This window comes from Plutella xylostella, chromosome 25, assembly GCF_932276165.1.
Source record: "Plutella xylostella chromosome 25, ilPluXylo3.1, whole genome shotgun sequence".
Lineage (NCBI taxonomy): Eukaryota > Metazoa > Arthropoda > Insecta > Lepidoptera > Plutellidae > Plutella > Plutella xylostella.
In genome coordinates, this window is record NC_064005.1 from 8,314,906 (window position 1) to 8,328,551 (window position 13,646).

Consider the following 13,646-nt stretch of genomic DNA (forward strand, 5'->3'; position numbering starts at 1 on the left):
ATAGACTAACTAATTTTAAGTACTAATATTGGTAGTACTGTAAACGGTTAGGCTTCCGGTTTTCTTCTCAATAAACGTGCGAACGTGTATCAATACAGAATTGTGGTTTAATTCAGTAAATAGCAATTCCCGCAACGATCCAGCCTCCAAACACACGCGGACCCAAGTCCGCACACGACCTGATAATGATTCCCTCCCTCCGCGGTTAACTAAGTCGGACGTGTTTGTTGTGCTCCCGTGTTTTTAATTCGTAAAAAGTGGTTTTTACCTTGTGTTAAAGGCAGAAAGTGTTTCGGAGTGTTGAGTATTAAAAACTCACATGTAATACTGCTATCGAAACTTAAATCTGTGCAGTGGAATGTGTTTTTGAGTTAAATTTGTATAACACTAATTACCGTGCAGCATTAATATCATCCTACCCAACGTATTGGGAACGCCTGCCATCCGACACATAGCTCAGTGTCATAACGTAAACAAAAATAGAAGCTCACTTTTCTGGCGCATACTTTTGCAAAGTTGATTATGATGTTACGATCCCCGTCCAAGTCTGATGGAAACATCAATGAACTAGTGGAAGATTCAGCGGCTGATAATAGCTTAACTACCCCGCCTAGCTATGTTTTCGCCCGGAATAAATCGAAAAGCTGTGAAAATAACCTGTCTAAGGAATTTGCAGAATTCAAGTCTGAAATGAAATGTATGTTTAACGACTGGATTGTTAAGCAGGAAAACCAATTAACAAAAATAACCCCGACTTTGCTAACTATCCAGCAATCAAACTCGAGCATTGAAAATTCAATTACCTTTATGTCTGCGCAGTTTGATGAAATGAAGAGAAAGATAGATTCTATGGAGATTGAACGCAAAAAGGACAAGGAATACATAATTATCCTGGAAGACCGAATCGAAGAGCTTCAGCGCGGCTCCCGTAAAACTTGTGTGGAGTTAAAAAATGTGCCTAAACTGCCCAATGAAACAAAAGAAAACTTGGTTGGGATTATGTTGCAACTTGCAACCTCGACCGGAGCGAGTTTAAGCAAAGGTGAAATTAAAGATATATACAGGGTGCAAGGGAAGCAGGACTCAAATAAATCAATAATCACCGAACTGTCCTCCACCATCATAAAAAATGAATTGCTAAGAGTCACTAAGAAATTCAATGCCACAAATAAGAATGCCAAGTTAAACGCGTCGCACCTAGGATTTCAAAATAATCACTCTCCAGTATTTCTGGTGGAACAACTTACCCCAAAAGCAAGCTGGCTGTACTATCTGGCCAGAGATCTTGCCCGCGTGAAGGGATACAAGTACTGCTGGACATCGTATGGGAAAGTTTACCTACGTAAAGATGATAGCAGTCCAATTATTCAATTAAAAAATGAAACACAAATAACTAGCCTAAAAAATAAGGACTGACTATGCATATGTAATTGCAATTTATATGTTTCTATCACTGTAAAATCTACTACTATGTACTTTAGTGTTATTACTCTTATTTTTGTTGCATGTTATAAATTAAAAGTTATTATAGTTGTAAAACCAAACCTGTTAAAAACTCACTATCAGACCACACTCGAATACTACAACACACTCAACACATTAAATACTCAGACCTCACTATGGAATACTCAGAATACTATTTATGATCTTCTTTTACACATTATTATATCGATTAAAATTGAATTTCATATTATGTCATATAAAAACTTTTACCTGGCATCCAATACAGTCCACCACCACTTTCAAGTGTTTTATATTCAACCCTAAAGATATAAATAATGAGTTAGACCAAATGTCGATAGCTAGATCGGTGAAATGCAGCATGGAAAAATGCTCGGATTTTATTTCTAATGGACCAAACAAACTGAAAATCGCCGTACAAAATATGTATAAGAAGCATTTATAAGAACTTGGACGGGTTTCAGGCAGCTGTATCAACACTTAACGTTGATGTTTTAATTTTTAATGAATGCCAGCTTTCACCCTCTAAAAACATCCCCCAGATAGATGACTATGATGTTTTCCAAACTAAAAACCTTTTAAATAAAAATGATGGAGTGGTAATTTATGTAAAAAATAGTTTAAATTGTAAAGTTGATGAACTAATTATTAACGATGCTTCCTGTCTACGACTACAATTAGAAAACTTGCTGATATTCGGTGTTTATCGCTCGCCCTCTATTTCTATTGCAGACACATTTCTAGAATCACTGGACGCAATACTAACTTCTGTAACTGATACAAAAAATATTTATATTGTGGGTGACATAAATATCGATATTCTACCGTGCAGTACAGACCGAAATAAATCAAAATACTTAAATTTGATGGCATCACATGGACTACTCGCGGCACATACATATCCCACTCATGGTAAAACTTGTCTGGACCATGTCCTAATGAAATCTACGTATGAAACATCGGTGGCTATTGTTGATACTACAATAACTGACCACTCTACAATCCTCCTTAGTATAGAGCTTAACTATGACTCTTTCAAACCAAATAAAACCCGATCTATACTTAATTATAAAAACGCGGTACTCTCACTGGAAAAATCTAATATAATGAATATACTGTCATATACCGATCCTAATATCGCAGCAGACTGTCTTGTAAAAAAAATATCCTCGGTTATCAACGAAAACACAAAAATTATTAGAGTTCCAGTTAGAAAACGAATAATCCAGCCTTGGATAACCTCGGGGATTGTACGTTGCATTCGTAATAGAGACAGCATGCATCGTAAGTTAAATAAAAATCCCGATGACTCGATCTTGCAAATCACCTATCGACGTTATCGTAACTTCTGCAATAACTTAATTAAAAAACTTAAAATAAATTATGAACGCTCGGTTTTATCAAAATCAACGTCAGATCCAAAATCTTTATGGAAAAGTATAAAAAGCTTTGCTAATATCGGAAATTCTAAGCAATCAAACACTGATTTGCTGAGCATAAAAAAATCTCCATCTGAATCTGTAGAATATATAAATTCATTCTTTGCCTCCATAGGGAAGAACCTTTCTGAAGCTGTTCTGGAAACACCAGAGCCTGTGGTCTCGCATTATTTAACCCCTAACCGCCCGTCTTTCCCCAACTCTTTTGTTTTACTGTGCACTGATGAATCGGAAGTACACTCACTCCTAATGAGCCTGGATAGTAAAAGTGCATGCGGATGTGACAACATCACTACAAAGTTTTTAAAATACACTAGTCACATTCTGGTTCCCATCTTATGTAATATTTTTAATCTGTGTTTTGAAAAAGGAGTTTTCCCTAATGTGTTCAAATGTTCAATTGTGCACCCTATCCACAAGTGTGGGGACAGATGCAGTATCAATAATTATAGACCCATATCAGTTCTTCCTATATTATCGAAACTTTTAGAGAAGCTAATAAATATTAGACTTCAAAAATATCTTAATGACAACAATCTACTTTCTAATCACCAATTTGGATTTTGCAGTGGCAAGTGCACTGAAGACTCTATCCTGACCTTAACTGATGAAATTGTACAATCGTTGGATAAACGTAACAAATGCATAGGGGTATTCTTAGATTTGACTAAAGCATTTGATACTGTATCTGTCCCCATCTTGTTGGAAAAACTAGAAGGTTTTGGCATACGGGGAACCCCTTACTTAATTTTACAGGATTTTCTACAGAATCGTCAGCAACAGGTTAGGGTGGGGTCTTGCACCAGCTCAATAAACCCTATTACTTATGGTGTACCTCAGGGTAGTGTGCTGGGGCCTACCCTTTTCTTAACCTACATTAACGATCTGTGCGAGCTTCTATTATTAAATTGCAAAATATATTCTTACGCTGATGATACAGCGTTAATTTTTAATGGTAAAACGTGGGATGAAGCTCATGAACACACTGAAAACGGGCTCCGCGTTGTAGCTTCTTGGCTTCATAAAAACCTACTCACGCTCAACATACCGAAAACGAAATATTTAACCTTTTCTATCCTTAAGTCGTCTATGCCGCCGGATTCTTTTTCGGTGCGTCTTCACACGTGCAATAATAAAAATACACCACTAAGCTTTTCACCAACACTTTGTTCATGTTCATGCCCTATAATCTCTAGAACCACTAATATCAAATATCTCGGTGTCATTTTAGATGATAGACTCAACTGGTACATGCATATTGAATATTTATGTCAAAGAATCAGAAAGCTAATATTCATATTTAAGAAGCTTCGCAGTATATGTCCTCCTGAGCTTCTCACTACTATCTATTATGCTTTGGCTCGCTCGGTTGTTACCTACTGCATAAGCGCGTGGGGTGGAGCTTGCAAGACAAAACTAATTGAGCTGGAAAGGGCTCAACGATCATTGATAAAAGTTATGTTCTTCAAGCCGTACAGATTCCCAACCTATGAATTGTATTGTACACATAATCTACTCACAATCCGGCAATTATTTGTACTCAATTCAATATTAAGGAGACATCGTTCCACACCGTATAACTAACGTGACCATTTATTTTTTTAGTCAAAGCGGGACACCTGCGGAATTTCATATCCCTCAAAGATACATATATTATCTTTCTTTCTTATCATTATCTTCTTATCTTTTCGCTCAGTTTGCTCAGTGCATCAATTGAAAGTTCAATCCCTACGATGAAAGAGTGAAATGTGAAAGAGATGCATGAATTGTCTTCTTGTAAAGTTGGCATATTTAGGATACCTAAGTACTTAATATGTTTTTATAAATATACCAGACGGGTACACTACATAAATCCGAATTACTTTTTTACGAATATCAAAATTACGATTTTTTTTATTATGAATTTCATAGTTCTAGTAAATTTTAAGTTTCCGAACAACGAAAATTACAAAAAGTTGATAAACGAAATTTCAAACAACAGATTTATTAAAATGACCAAAGTAAATTTTTCGAATGTTATAATTTCGATGTTTTAAATGTACGATTTTTTCTATTATATCGAATTGTTTAAATAATGAATCCCGAAGTTTTAATATTCCGAAAACACAAACCCCGATTGTAACTTAAACATTTTTTTTGCTTCGCTCCGCTTCGCTGTGCTCCGCTTTGTTTTTCGACATCTATGTGCACCTAAACGCTCCTTCTGCTTTGCTCGCGTTGCACCTATTTAAGGTTTTTAAGGTTAAACACTGTAAAAATCCGAGTAACTTAACAACAAATACTACATATTATAGTTTTCTATTTAACACTATATAATATTTTTACTCTATATTTGAAACGCTCCGCTTTGTTTTTCGATATCTTTGTGCACCTAATACGCTCCTCCTTGCTTTGATCGTCGTCGCACCTGTCTTTAGGTTTTGGTTCTAAAGTTATTGACACGTTCATTTTATTTTTGACAAAATCACGAATTATCATATTTTTGGTCCGGATTTGATATTTTCGTGATTATAATAAATCTGTATTTTATTTTTTGGTATATCGTATTTTTTAACGTTCGTGTATTTAACAATCGTAATAACAAACCTTCGTGATTATTATATCTATTAGATTTTTATAAATCGATATTTAAAAAATCGTTATTGCAATATTTTGTAAATTAAGTACATATTCGGTGTTTCAAATTCGGAAAAAAGTTTTTCGGAATTTTTGGGTGTTCTCATACCAGACACTACAAAATTCTTAAACATCATATTTTGATTTTTTTTATAATTTAGTAGTTTAATTTGAAGTCCTTATCATATTTTCACATTTCATAAAAGTTAATACAGATTACATTTTTGGAAAACATGTACTCCCACGCATTTATTCTTTGTTATAAATCGGTAGGTGAGCGAGAAAAATTTATATACACGATAGAGCAAGAGCGAGTCACTGAACGAAGTTACTCGCGGAGTCTCGGTGGAACTCGGAATCATTATTACTCCCTGTACTCTATGTGAGTAAGTGATAAGAAGATGAATAGTTGTCTCAAGTGATTAAAAGAAAGAAAGGAAATATGGAATGAAGTTACAAAATGTAGGTAATTTAAATTATCGTTTGGTCTGTTTATGAAAGCGGGACATTTTTGCCCTCGCGGGGGACAGCGGGACGCACAGCTTGAAAGCGGGACTGTCCCGCCCAAAGCGGGACGTATGGTCACGTTACGTATAACCCAAAAAATAATCTTTTAAGAAGACAAGACACTGTCATACGAAATTACACTTCTGAAACAGTATTTGCCCGTCGACACTATAATATTTGCTCAGCCCTTTTATATAACAAGTTAAACAAAATCTATCCTATGACAATACACCACTGCAAACACACACTAATCTCGTTTCTTAAAACCTTGGACTATGACTCCACTGAATCTTTATTTCTAATAGTTGTCTGATTGAGAAGATTGTAAATTTGATGATTTGTTAAGTATAGCTTAATTATTATTTGTTTTTAACTTAAATATTTTATGTTATATTGCACTTTTTTTGTAATATTATTATATACCTATTATACACTTTATATCATTAAAATAGTAATGTGATCCCGAGAGGAGGGACGGGGTCTCTGTAATACAGGTCTCGACTTAGCACAGGACCCCGGCGCTAAGTTTTCTTTGTAAAATGTTTTAATGAATAAAGATTTTTAATTTAAAAAAAAAAAAAAAAAAAAAAAATGATTTCCGTATTATACGAAATTTAAAGGACGCAAGTATCTACCTACACATTATGACAATATCCACTAGATATACCTACCTGTTATGACTGTATTATACCTATCATTTAGTACCTACATGCGCTAGTGAAATCATCTACTTAATTCTATTCCTTTTGAAATAAAATGTCATTTTTACACAACAAGTAAAATACCCCGTGATATTCGAGTTTCCGTGGGTCCCTGCGGAATAACTTGGACTTGCGTACACCTGGACCCGCAGGCCCAATTACGCGATTGACTATAAACCATGAAAAAAGTTTTACCCACACTTTCAGCGATAAATTAAAATTAAAGCCGTTTCTATGTTCAATTGTTCACTCCCTTCCATTTTATATTAAAAGCTACATTTCTTGGAAAACAAAGGAATACTTATAGATAAGTAGGTACTTTACATTTCACTGTACAAAATATTTACAACGAAGGCGGCGTCAGTATTAAGTCGTAATCAAAATGATTTGCAATTTTATTGCCTAACACGCTTATTATTCAAATTTTATTTTAACTCGATCAATGTGAGACACTGATTGAATTTTTTCGTTCTGTGTTTCATCTTGGCATTTCGATTTTACATTATTATACATTGTGTATATACAGGGCATTACAGGGTGAGTTTTTCGTAAATTCACATCCAAAAGTAGGTCACAGAGCTCTTCATTCTGAACAACTTTTGTTATAATGACCTGTATGACCTATATAGAAGACATTTAAATATCTGGGCCACGTGCTGACAGAGACACTCTGTGACGACGCGGACATCGAGCGGGAGCGGCGGGCTCTGGCGGTGCGGTGTAACATGCTCGCACGCAGGTTCGCGCACTGTACTCGAGAGGTGAAGTTAACCCTATTCAACGCCTTCTGTCAGACTTTCTATACTTGTCCTTTATGGGTTAACTTCACGAAAAAAGCGTATAATACTCTGAGAGTACAGTATAATGATGCTTTTAGAATATTATTCAGGCTGCCGAGATACTGTAGCGCAAAGGGCATGTTCGCCGACGCCGGAGTCCGCGACTTCTACGCGGTGATGCGGACGCGGATAGCATCCCTTTGGGGTCGACTGAGAGAGAGTCAAAATAGTATTTTGCGTGGTATCTGCGTGCACCTGAGCGAGAACGGGAAACTCTAGTTAAGAGTTTTAAATGTTTTAGCTAGTTTTTAATTAAAAATAATTGACTTGTAGGTACCTATATTGTACCTACCTACTTAATTTTATTGTAATTTATATTTTACTGTATTTATATTATGATGCACATTTTAATTGTAATTATTATTTTTTATGGGTGCTGCCTGAAATAAAGAACATTTATTTATTTATTTATTTATATACAGGTCTAAGATATGATATATATCTTAGACCTGTATGTATAAGATTACATTCTTTTAAATCGGCCAGGTACAATAAACAAATTCACTGACTCGGTGACCATTTCCCTCGCAAAAAGCGGATATGGTTTTGCAAAATACTAAGCTGGCCTCATAAAAGCCTTTTCGCCAACAGCAGCCGTGTTCCAGCCGTGTAATTTATTTAAATTAGCTATTTTTATTTTAATCGTGTCCATTTGAATCTCAACGAATTTCCGTAATTTATTCGCCAACTTAATTTGCATTGTTGGGGTCGGTACTATGGACACTGCGAGATAATTTAATTAAAATCAACACGGTTGAGATCATTTCCTTTACCTTTTGTTGTCTTTGTCTGTTTCAATAAAACATACCTACCCTATATTTATAGAGCGGAAAGAGTGAGTAGCGGGGCTGTAATATCGTTGTTGTATCTAGGCACCGTTGCCATCGATACGTAACTCAATAATTCATAATACAACTCAATAATACAATGCAATAAAGTAGGGTTAAGTAAACCGTGGCAGCACTCTATTAAGACAGTGATAGTATAACGTGGACGAAAGGAGCAGTCAGCAACAGCAGATCTGACCGGCTCATCCTCTCACCACGGTAACAAACCCAGTTCAGTTGAAGTAGGTAACTCTGTGGTTTTAGTAGACCCTTATAAAAAAAACCCACGAATGAGAGCTCGTCAGGCTATCACCGGTACGTTTCGCTCTGCTACCAAAATGTTTTATGCATAAATTATTTTATGTGCTTACCTACCTTGAGTTATGAAGGGCTGGCACGACGACATATAGCATGGAGGAAGATCCAATCCGACAAAGTCTTGATGATCTCATACACACACATTTCTGTTCTTTAGCGATATTTTATCACATCACAAAATCCAGCCTTAGATTAACAAATACCTATACAAACTAAAATATCGTTCACTAAGTATTATAAATTAACAATTAATCCAAACGCGTAAGCGCAGTACAGTACCGACTGACCGCGGCATAGGCCGATAAGGCCGAATTACAACTAGAAACCGAGAGAAAGAACTACCCGCATTTCTTTATAAAAAATATTCGATACAGCCTTGCAAGTTAGTGTATGACCGCCTTGAGATAAATGAGATAATGCGCTCCTCACATTCGAAATCCCATAGATATTAAATTTGATGACTGAAAATGAAAACCAACTTTACTTACATAAGCGAACGTCAAGAACGCATTCTCTCAACGGCCGAAGTATAGTTAGAAACGGAACTAATATTTTTTGGTCTCGCAAATAAGTAAATACTAATATGAAAAATCAAAGCATTGCATTTTGTATGCTTACCAAAATCCCACCTGGAGCGGTGGTAGCTCAGTCGGGTAAGCGCCCGCTTCTCACCCAAGAGCGGGTTCCAATCCCGGCGCTGACATGTACCAATGAGTTATTTTAACTTAAGTACAATGTATACCATCGCTCTTACGGTGAAGGAAAACACCGTGAGGAAACCTGCATATCTAGATTTAGCACATCTAGATATGTGAACCCACCAACCCGCAGTGGACCAGCGTGGTGGGAAATGGTCCAAGCTTACGAAGGCAGTTTAGACCTTGGGGATATGCACAAAGGTTCCACTCGAGAGAGCCAGGTGCAGGTACTTACACCCCCACAGAGAATAGAATAGAATAGAATCCCACCTGTGTCTGTCGCTGTACATAATTATAACAGTCATCCAAACATTCACACATTCTACTCTCATTCTTATAAATACCTAAGTATTTTCAATAACAACAAACGGACCTCACAACTATTATAATAAAACGTCACATTAGGTGGCGGAGCGTGAAAATAACGCCACTTTGATTTCCCCTGCGAGTGGAGACTGCGTCCTGTCATCATCTATTTAATATGGGGTGGCCGCTGGGCGCTACGGAGGGTAATTCGTTGACTTTTTGCTCCCTCCATATTGGTAAAGTTTCCCATTCATGGAGTATTAATAGACTACTGGCTGGATTACGAGTAGGTATTAGTTATAATAGGTACTGTCGAATACATAATTTATAAGTAGGTAAGTACCTACACTTTTCAGGTAAGTACCTTGGTAGTTATACTTAACGTGACCATTTATTTTTTTAGTCAAAGCGGGACACCTGCGGAATTTCATATCCCTCAAAGATACATATATTATCTTTCTTTCTTATCATTATCTTCTTATCTTTTCGCTCAGTTTGCTCAGTGCATCAATTGAAAGTTCAATCCCTACGATGAAAGAGTGAAATGTGAAAGAGATGCATGAATTGTCTTCTTGTAAAGTTGGCATATTTAGGATACCTAAGTACTTAATATGTTTTTATAAATATACCAGACGGGTACACTACATAAATCCGAATTACTTTTTTACGAATATCAAAATTACGATTTTTTTTATTATGAATTTCATAGTTCTAGTAAATTTTAAGTTTCCGAACAACGAAAATTACAAAAAGTTGATAAACGAAATTTCAAACAACAGATTTATTAAAATGACCAAAGTAAATTTTTCGAATGTTATAATTTCGATGTTTTAAATGTACGATTTTTTCTATTATATCGAATTGTTTAAATAATGAATCCCGAAGTTTTAATATTCCGAAAACACAAACCCCGATTGTAACTTAAACATTTTTTTTGCTTCGCTCCGCTTCGCTGTGCTCCGCTTTGTTTTTCGACATCTATGTGCACCTAAACGCTCCTTCTGCTTTGCTCGCGTTGCACCTATTTAAGGTTTTTAAGGTTAAACACTGTAAAAATCCGAGTAACTTAACAACAAATACTACATATTATAGTTTTCTATTTAACACTATATAATATTTTTACTCTATATTTGAAACGCTCCGCTTTGTTTTTCGATATCTTTGTGCACCTAATACGCTCCTCCTTGCTTTGATCGTCGTCGCACCTGTCTTTAGGTTTTGGTTCTAAAGTTATTGACACGTTCATTTTATTTTTGACAAAATCACGAATTATCATATTTTTGGTCCGGATTTGATATTTTCGTGATTATAATAAATCTGTATTTTATTTTTTGGTATATCGTATTTTTTAACGTTCGTGTATTTAACAATCGTAATAACAAACCTTCGTGATTATTATATCTATTAGATTTTTATAAATCGATATTTAAAAAATCGTTATTGCAATATTTTGTAAATTAAGTACATATTCGGTGTTTCAAATTCGGAAAAAAGTTTTTCGGAATTTTTGGGTGTTCTCATACCAGACACTACAAAATTCTTAAACATCATATTTTGATTTTTTTTATAATTTAGTAGTTTAATTTGAAGTCCTTATCATATTTTCACATTTCATAAAAGTTAATACAGATTACATTTTTGGAAAACATGTACTCCCACGCATTTATTCTTTGTTATAAATCGGTAGGTGAGCGAGAAAAATTTATATACACGATAGAGCAAGAGCGAGTCACTGAACGAAGTTACTCGCGGAGTCTCGGTGGAACTCGGAATCATTATTACTCCCTGTACTCTATGTGAGTAAGTGATAAGAAGATGAATAGTTGTCTCAAGTGATTAAAAGAAAGAAAGGAAATATGGAATGAAGTTACAAAATGTAGGTAATTTAAATTATCGTTTGGTCTGTTTATGAAAGCGGGACATTTTTGCCCTCGCGGGGGACAGCGGGACGCACAGCTTGAAAGCGGGACTGTCCCGCCCAAAGCGGGACGTATGGTCACGTTAGTTATACTGGTCGAAATATAATAGGCCCGTTTGGACAGCTCCAAAATGTATGGGATGACAGCTGGTGTCAAACCTAAATCATAAAAAATCGAAACAATAAGTAACTTTTGGTGCTTTAAAAGTTCTTTTTTCTATCGGCTGTTAAATAATAAGCCAGATTATGTGTCTTTTTATGTATTTCATCAAGTAAATCAAGAGTAAATAGCAAATTTGTGTAGCTGTCCAAACGGGCCTATTATAATATTTCGACGACTATAATTGTTTTTTTTCCAAACGTAATTATCACGTTATCATTCATGTCTTCTCTTCTCTTTAACTTCTCCATTGTAAAGTCACGTGACAAAAATTCTATGGAGAAGCAATATGCAAAAGTTGTTCAGATTGACCCCCTTTCCGTTGGTCCACTATTTAAGTATGGGACGCGACTGTATCGTGGTTCATCCTATATTTAGGTAGAAGAAAATACGAGTACTTATTATACTACTAACTATTGAGACTAATCGGATTAGGATAGATACGTCCCAGGTTTCTCACACACACAAGATGTTTCACTGGCTAAATATAGCAGTTTAATTTCAATCGTACCCAGGGTTTACCAATGAATTGCCTCTGTAGGTACGTTAGATTACCTGAGCGATTAAGAGGAATGCAAACGACAGTTTCTTCATACAAACGTAGTCCCCTGGATAATGCCACTATATAGAGCAATACGTTTTTTATATTTAATCTATCGTGATCGTAGCTAGGTACGTATGTTTTCCTTTTTTAAATAAATAAATATAAATAAATATGTGGGGTTATCTCACACACGGCCATCCGACCCCAAGCTAGGCAGAAACTGTGTTATGGGTGTCGGACAGCTGATATATCTACACAAATACATAGATAGATAGATACTAAATATAAATATTAACACCCAAGACCCGAGTACAAATATCTGTCTTTAAACAAATATCTGCCCCAGCCGGGAATCGAACCCGGGACCTTCGGCATAGCAGTCAGGGCCACTAACCACTACGCCATTCGACCGACTGTCACATATTAGTTACAAAAAAATATATGAACCTTTAAAAACCAACAAAATCTACGGGGAAGGTTCGGGCATGGCGCGACAGCAAAAGATCTATGGAAAACCTTGTTTTGAATTCACGCGCTCGTTTGCATCGGTCTTAATTCGTGGCTACATTTATAAAAACACTCTCCCCATTTAGTACCCGTCACAACCGTCGATAATCGGCTCTGTAACAGATATGACCCGGCCAATTGCTATTCTATCATCTATCCGAACCGTTTCAAACTAATTCAAAGTTTTATTTGCTTTGCCAACCCATATTAACAATCAAAGCCCATAGTGTTAGTAGTATAACCCTTGCGGATAAAGAAACTATTAATTACATCATGATATATTTTACTGTAGATCCGTTTAAACTATAAGCTGTCCTTACCAGTTATCCTTACCAGTGTAACCTCAGTTTTAGCAATGTTAGCAGTTAAAGAATTTATAAAGGGCTAGATTTGGCTAAATCCTGCTAGTTGAAGCTATCTAGCTTGTGGTGCACAAATTCCTACCAAGAGATCAGTCGCTGTAAAAAAAGCTTATTTAAGTTTTATTATATATATTTTTTTTAATATTAACAGCAACATATTTAAAAAAACGGAATGGGTATTTATTACGGCTGCGATTTCCCCGATTGTTTCATCACCCGCATGGCCGATGGAACACAACACACTTGTAAAACGTAGCGTGAAAAGGCGTGAGTTTGCTTAGGACCGGCAGATCGCTACACTGGACTGATCGAAACGAGGCTAAAGTATAAGGAAACATACACACAGTGTATGGAGCTCCGTAGATTACGAGTGTTTATTCTATTGATCAACTTGTTTACCTCGCTCTAGGTTTCTCTGTGACGTGATAATAGAGCCGTGGAGT